The following is a 7,906-nucleotide window of genomic DNA, read 5'->3' as shown; positions in this document are numbered from 1 at the left end:
TGTAATAATTTTATAGATGGTCTTGGTAATGCTCTCCGCCTGGTCCTCTCTCGGCATACAAATCAGTTGGGCAAACTACGGGGAGGTAATCAAGAACTTGATTAATCAAGTTCATGATTATTTTATGCCCATATTTGGTCATGTTTGCAGCCCGTCACGAAAACGGCCGAATCTCGATTCAGGGTCTACGGAGATGCACGAAAATTTTAAGACCGATAGAGAAGAAGTCACTCTACAAGTGTAATCTTTGAATGATTCAAGTTGAAAATCGTGAGGCGGTAGATTGCAACCAAAACGTAATCAACAACTTGATTACGAGGCGTGGGCTCTGGTATTAACTGGATAATTCGCCAGCTGACGCCGTATGGTGGCGCTAGTGGAGCAGCACCATATGACGTCAGCAGAAAACACCGTGAGCAGCTATGAAATGGGAGCGAGCACCACGGAAATATCGAAAGGTGATGGACATGTACTGACTTTGGTCATTCAAGTACCACCAACACCATACAAAAACCATATAATATCATCAAGACTGATTTTGGAATCGATTTGTTCGGGTATTTAAAACACATAAAAAATGTTTGTTACCGAATTCTGAAACAGTATAAGGATATTCTTGTTTCTTACTTTTACCTTGTGGAGTACTTTTACTTGCTTTCTAGTGCGCCCATCACTATCATGAAATCTGGATTGCAACGCTGTAAGAAAACTTTTTTTTCATTTGTCATTTCTTCCACTTTTGAGCAGTGATAATTTATTTGGTTTTATACATTAAATAATGAAGACGGCTCCTAACTTTTTAGGGATCTGCAGTGGCCCAGAGAGCAAAATCAGATATTTTCTAGAAACTTGAGGCCACTATTTTCTTATATGCTAGATAATATACAAATATTGACATGTAAAGAATGATACGGGTGTATAATTCTGCAGAAATATAAATTCAAAGCATTTAAATTTTTCAAGAACCTTTTCAAAATCTTCCATAATGACTTCTTTCGATACAAGGTGGAAGCAATTTCAGTTAACAATAAAGCAGCACAAGGCAGTACCTTGAGCTGCGATGATCCATAACCAATCGGCACCTGCAATTTGATTGATCTTCGAGATGTACCCTGCCCCTGCCTCTATTCCCTGACTTTCCCTTTTCGTTGTACCGGGTGAAGTGAATATTCTGTGAATATTCTTCTGACAGTCAGTTTTTAGTCCTACATTATGTTGTCAATCAGATTTAATTGGTTCAAAAACCGTCGTAGTCCGTCTCAATCGCAGTCTACATCTCCACATGCGCACCCATACATGCTCAAAATTTTCACTACGTATGTACTATGTACCCTGCAGCGTATCCTGATGAAAAATGTTTTGTTGAAATCAGACACTTCCCAAAGTAGGCCATAGTCCATGGCCATATATTTAAGTCAAAACAGATGAAACAGATAAACACAATTCCAATCATCAAGTCAACCAGCATCGACAATCTGCACATAAGTTCTAAACCTATTGCAAGACTACTTTGTATTCAAACTTTGTATTGCAGAAGGGTGGAAGCTGCATGGAATTATGCGACAATTTCAGCGTGCATCCACGCTCGAAAGAGCAGGGTTAATTGTAACAATGTCAATACCATAACAATAACGTAATTGTAGGTGTTGTGATTCGGTTGTCTCTTCTCTGTGCTGGCCATTGCGCGGGCGGTCCAGCGGCGGAACTTGGCTTCGCCGCCGTGGCGCGCTGGCAGTTGCTTCTTCTTCTTCTTCTGCATCCCACCGCCAACCCGCTCAGGGGGGGCGGCGGCGCAGGCGGGTCGAGCGGCGGCTCGGTCCGCCCAACATCCTCGATGAAGGTGACGACCTTCGTCGCCGGGCCGCCGGGGACGTCGACCAGGCGAGGGTCGACACCCCATCGGCGGCGGCGGGCCGCCTCATAGGCCGGACAATCGGTCAGTAGGTGCGCCGCGCTGTCGGGCTCCCCGCACGCGGGGCATTCGTCGTCGGCTTCCGGGCCAATCTTGTGGAGCGTGTCACGGGTCAGCGGTGATGTGCCGGTCCTCAGCTGGGACAGCGTCACCGACCCCAGCGCGCCAGGGAGTCGTGGCCAGGCGTGGGGTCCGGGTGCGGGTGGGCAGCGGTTGCCCTCTGTCGCGACAGCTCCCGGACATGGCGCGTGACGGCGGCCCGCGCACTCGAAAGGTCGATCGGTGCGCTGTCTTGGTCGCCCGCCGTGGCCTCGCCAGCCAGGCGGTCGGCGGTTTCGTTGCCGTCCAGCCCGGCATGGCCTGGCACCCACTGGAGCACCGTCTCGGTGCCGTTCTCGGCGAGGGTGCTCAGCACTCAGCAGCCTCCACACCTCGGCGGCCAGGGCCATGGTCTGGTTAGCTGGGCCGCGGCCGAGTAGTTGGAGCCCAGGCCTTGAGTCGGTGAGGAGGCGGACCGACTTGGTCGATGCCAACTCCCCGTCCTCCAGGCCGGCCACAGCCGCGAACGCCTCGCGCATGGCGGTCAGTTCTGCTCTTAGGCTGGAGCAGACCGCCCCTGCAGGAGCGCGCACGGTCTCTTCTCTGTTGAGGTGGTGGAACTGGATCAGCGCCTGCGCCGCCCTGTTCCGTCCGCCGCGAGCCGAGCCGTCCGACCAGATAGTGACGTCCGGGTGCGGGAGCTCTGCAGTGGCTCGCAGGGCAGCTTCCCTGCGGACTGCAGGCGGGTCCGACCGGCGGGTGGCCACGGGCAGGTCCACCCTGAAGGTGATGCCGCCGTGGTGGCCCAGCCATGGCGGGTTGCAGCTGTAAAATGCCGAACCTGTAACACAATAGAATTGCAATTGTAACAAAGACCTGCATGGTCAGCACACATCTGCAGTGACTGTCATCCCAAGTTGGTATGAATTGGCACAAAGTTGGGTCATGGTAGCAGACATAGCACAAGCTGTTGTGTTGTGAATTGTGATATGCCATACCGTAGGACTAGGTCGTGGGTTGTAAATTTTAGGTTTAAGGCTGTAGGTTGTAGGTCAGGTTAGGTAAGGTTTGGTTAGAAAGACCCATTCTCGTGCATCGGGCAGCTTGTGCTACATCTACCTTACCAATACCTGTTTTTGTGTGTATGTGTGTGCGTGCATGTGACAGTTGTATGTTTGATCGTTGTCATTTTGTGCCTACTCTCCCATTGCCGATTGACGTTCATTTGTTTTATCACGTGACGAAAGGCAGTAATAGCCGCAAGTATATTGCGGATGTCCTTAATACAGTATGAGATGAGATGAGAGATACCCAATTTGGAATCCCAAAATTGATGGCAAACAGGCTTTTTGTATAACAAATGTGGTTAATTGTTCTAATCCCCGCTGCAATGTGAGGGTAGCTGCTTTTCTACAATCACAATATTTGGATTCATATAGGTAGGTGTTTACATGTTCAGAAAATGATACAAAATATGACACAATTATAGCTGCAACTGGATAGTGGATACCAACCTCAACTAAAAGTTTCTGCAGCCTTATAACCTAACAAATGACTAAATTGCTAAAATAAATCCCTTAGTACAATAGCTTGACTCTAAAATAACAGAAATTTTGCATGCAGACCCTGAAATGGAGGGTTTATGAAAAGTAACAAAAATAAACATTCACTAATATCAATATGTTGTTATAAATTTCATGTGTAGCATAAGCGCCAATACTGCCTTCATTTACAATGTTGCTACTGTTTTCCACTCACAAACGCTGCCTTCCGTGGACAGCAGCAGCAGCAGTGAAACGTCACCCGTGGTGTGACATCATCACCCATGACGTAATGGAAATCCAGTTGTTACCAAAGCCCCGAGGCGTCGTCCCGGGAGTCCGATGATCAACTTCTTGATTACGCAGCCAGCTGGCTAATCATGATCTTGATTTCGCATTCAGCTGGCTAATCACGATTTTGATCGCGCTGATCGTGCTACTGGCGAGCGTTGAACGATGCAGCTAATTAAAAGATACAATGATAATGGTGTATATAATAGACAAAATCAGTCAGTTTTGGTGGGATGGAATTTATGTTGCAGTTAATGTTTCTCATGAATGACTTGACCGAGCCTGTTCAAATTTTGTGTGTGGCTGGAAGCGGATTAGCTATAAGCTTTGGACGAATCGGGGATAGGATATATTGGTATATGTCAAGTTTAGGTCCTAACTACAATTGTGGCGCTTTTGATACAAATATGAAACAGCAAAAATTTTAGGTTTTAGGTTAGGTTAGGTTGTAGGTTTGTAGGTTTTAGGTTGTAGGTAGGTAGGTTTGTAGGTTAGGTTAGGTTAGGGTAGGTTTGTAGGTTGTAGGTTGGTAGGTTATAGGTAAGTAGGTAAGGTTAGGTCAGGTTTGATTATGTTTTTTCTTTTATTTGCGAGACATATGAGTATCATTTTTGGATTCAGGATGTCAAATAATGTAAAAATATGAAAAATTTATCAATGAAATCTTCTTAGGACTTAAACTTGACATTTACCGGATATATTTGCACACGCGCACCTTATTTCTGTATCTCCGGAACGGCGTCACCGATTGTTTTTCAATTTTGGTGGGTGGCTAGAGACTCAATAGCTGTGTAAGCTTTAGACGAGTTAGGGATGTGGCACACACATGTGAACTTGTGCACGAGCACACCTCTTCTCGCGCTTGCTCGCTCACATTGCCGAACACGGAACTGAAAAAAGACCGCCCCGAGCAAGAACACCGCTGTCCGCGATAAGCGGCCTGACCATAAGTCAGCTCAAATGATAATCTGCATACGACCGTCGACCACATATATTGGACGAATAGCGTCACAACCCGGAGCCCGTGTAACCAAGCACAGATCAAAGATATATTTCAAGAAATGTGTATTTATAGTCCTGCCGGTGGAAGGCTCAAAGAATTGGCAAACGCTTCCGACACCCCGCAGCGGCATGCTCTACGGGGATCTCACTCCACTTGCTTCACGGTCGCAATGGCCGCCGCTGATGGCGGCACATCGGCCTTCACCCCACCAAACACTTTGGTTCTCAGAAACCAATTCAGATTGACCACGTTTTTAGGAGTTTTGATGTTAAAAATCCAAAAGGTGGCCTGCCACAGCAGGAATGCTTGGTCTGGTGGCGCCGATACCACCTCCTGGGCCTCGACGAATACCGCGTCTTCCCCGCCCAGCTCTCCATTCACGATTATGGGATGGAAAGTTTTGCGGGCCTCCGTTGGCTTCCGTCGTCTCTTGGAGAATGCGCTGCAGGTTCTCCAGCTCATCCCCTGCAAAATGTTCATAACCAAATTATAGGTACACTTCACATTGCGTGGGAGAAAATGGAGGAGAAAGAATAGGAGAGAAGGAGGGAAAGAGTAAAGTAAAGGAGAGAGAGAGAGAGAGAGAGAGAGAGAGAGAGAGAGAGAGAGAGAGAGAGAGAGAGAGAGAGAGAGAGAGAGAGAGGGATAGAGGGAGAGAGGAGGGGAGGGGAGGGGAGAGAGGAGAGGAGAGGAGAGGAGAGGAAGGAGAGGAGAGGAAGGAGAGGGAGTGAGGAAGGAAGCAAGGAAAGATGGAAGGAAGAAATGATGGAGGAGAGGTAGGCGGATGTAACAAGGCGAACAAGACAAGACATGGACCTGATGAGTTGGCGCAGGGCACTGATAGGTACTACATTTCGGCACATGATGTGAAAATAATGTATAATGCCTCAGACTCGGCAGTCTGGAAAATGTGGGTACAAATTACACATGCATTAGTGAAGAAGTTTCTGCATTTAGATTACAATGATTTTTTTGTTGAAAACATTAGACAATGCCTGTATCTTGAAAAAGGATTAGATTGGGCTGTGTCAGGACAAAACTGGGGATGAGTCATGTGAGCTCGCAAAGTTCCAAAGTTGTGCCAGGCAACTTCATGAGATCACACTGAAGGAGCTCCAGCGAATTATTTTCAGCATGCCCAGCTTGAGTGTGCAAAATGTACACTGGGCTGGACCACTGTAGTGTCTGAATGTGATGCACAAAACTGAACGTGACACACCAGCGACAAATCCAGCGAATTATTTTCAGCATGCCCAGCTTGAGTGTGCAAAATGTACACTGGACTGGACCACTGTAGTGTCTGAACGTGATGCACAAAACTGAACGTGACACACCAGCGACAAAACAAAACACTACAACCATCTATTGCAAAAACAATTCATACATACCTGCAGCTGTGTGTCCCTGCATCCTGGCCTGCTGTCTTGCATGAGCGATGCACATAATACAAATGTAGCTGTACTTAGTCCGCTTAATTCCAAAGAAGTTCATCATATCATTTTTTGATTGAGCGTTCCTCAACGTAGGACCATAGGTACCATTATCATGAGCTTCCTGAACAATACTGTGGTGACAGCGACGCCCACTGCTACAGCGAGGAGGTGGTGCTTTGATGAGCTGTGGAAAAACAGACACATTTGCAGTCACCACTTCTATTATTGTTCTATGAATCCATGACAAAGCCACTTAAAATGTAAGTATGAATAACCTAGCATAAGCCCAAATTTAACTTTTCATTAAAAACTAAAAGATATATCCTATTGGTCCCTGCTTGCACAGACAATTGACTGAATAAATGATATGGCCACACTACAAACTTCTGCACAACCTGCCAGGCCACAACATTTCTAGCTACTGTGGGCAGTTAAATGTGCCTCTCTAATCAACAATTGCCCCAAACAACAAACTATGCCTATTATTTACTTTAAGATATACTATAACCATGTAAATAGCAATACACTTTGTAAATAATTAAAATATTATACCGCGGAAAGCATGCGCCATGATAGCCTACAAAATCATCATAAATTCTATCGCGATATTTCAACATTTATACCGACGCACATGAACGTTGAGGCTATTCAAATTTACAAACATGATCTAAATTATTGAAAAAATGCTAATTTTACCTATAAGAACCAAATTACCAATAATTCGGCGCTAATTTCCGGCCTCACCCACACACCGACAACACGACAAATGGCGGCGTGCTAACAGGCGACGGTGCCTTTTGGAAGAAATGTTTATTACGACCAATTTAAGACGTGTGTAAAATGAATGTCCAATTATTTATTTTTAAATTAGAAACGTAAAAATGTGGATAAAAGAATAATATCCGCCTAAAAAGGGCTTTAAAAAATATCACTTTTCTGAAAAAGTTAGGCTAGCAGTTTATCTTTCGCCATATGAGCTAAAGTACATATCCCACTGCTACCGGTCCATATCATTTCGGGAGAATAGAATATTGCGTTTCACCTGGTAAAAAATCGTGTCGATATGGACATTATAACAATCGAAACGAAACACTTGAATAGTTCGGTGCACGAAAAGTAATCAAAATCTTGATTACAACTCCTTATATGGTCATGCCACGCCCCATTTTCATGACGTCATAATCATGAACTTGATTAATCAAGTTCGTGATTACCTCCCCGTAGTTTGCCCAACTGAAATAATAAGGACGTAAAAAGACAAAAGAAATAAATGCGACCAGCTACGTGGTTTTGTAACATGTATAATAGGGTGGCACTTAATTTCGACTTTTTTAATTTCGACCGGGACGGGTAGGCATATTGTTCTACCTCACGAAAAAATGATCTGTATGAAATTTTATCAAAAAATATTTATATTTAGAGGTAGCTCAATGGGGTCATACTTGGTACATATTGACAAAACGTATATTGTGAACGGGGATTCAAATGTGTGTCGCGCCTTTCCAAGCATTGTCATATTTGAGGCATAACACATTTAAATGAATGATAGATGCCTTCCTATTTGATCCATAACCACAGTGTTTCTCGCCGCAAACGCGCTGTGACGCAATGCGTGATTCGACCAATGACTGTTCATCGTAGTTTAGCTTATTTTTTTTCGTTGACGGTAGCCCGCTGCCAGACGTGC

General features: G+C 45.3%; 1 long non-coding RNA gene across 1 annotated transcript; it reads right to left on the bottom strand.

Annotated features, from left to right (window-relative positions):
- Positions 1 to 4,835: 4,835 nt before the first annotated feature.
- LOC122367539 lies at positions 4,836 to 7,452 on the bottom strand. Its single transcript, XR_006254073.1, has 3 exons — positions 6,934 to 7,452; positions 6,175 to 6,403; positions 4,836 to 5,251 (listed from the first exon to the last, which is right to left on the bottom strand). It is a non-coding gene; the product is annotated as an uncharacterized LOC122367539 (long non-coding RNA).
- Between the last annotated feature and the right edge of the window lie 454 nt (positions 7,453 to 7,906).

Source organism: Amphibalanus amphitrite, unplaced genomic scaffold, assembly GCF_019059575.1.
Source record: "Amphibalanus amphitrite isolate SeventyFive unplaced genomic scaffold, NRLGWU_Aamphi_draft 000031F_arrow, whole genome shotgun sequence".
Classification (NCBI taxonomy): domain Eukaryota; kingdom Metazoa; phylum Arthropoda; class Thecostraca; order Balanomorpha; family Balanidae; genus Amphibalanus; species Amphibalanus amphitrite.
This window is presented reverse-complemented; position numbering and strand designations above follow the sequence as displayed.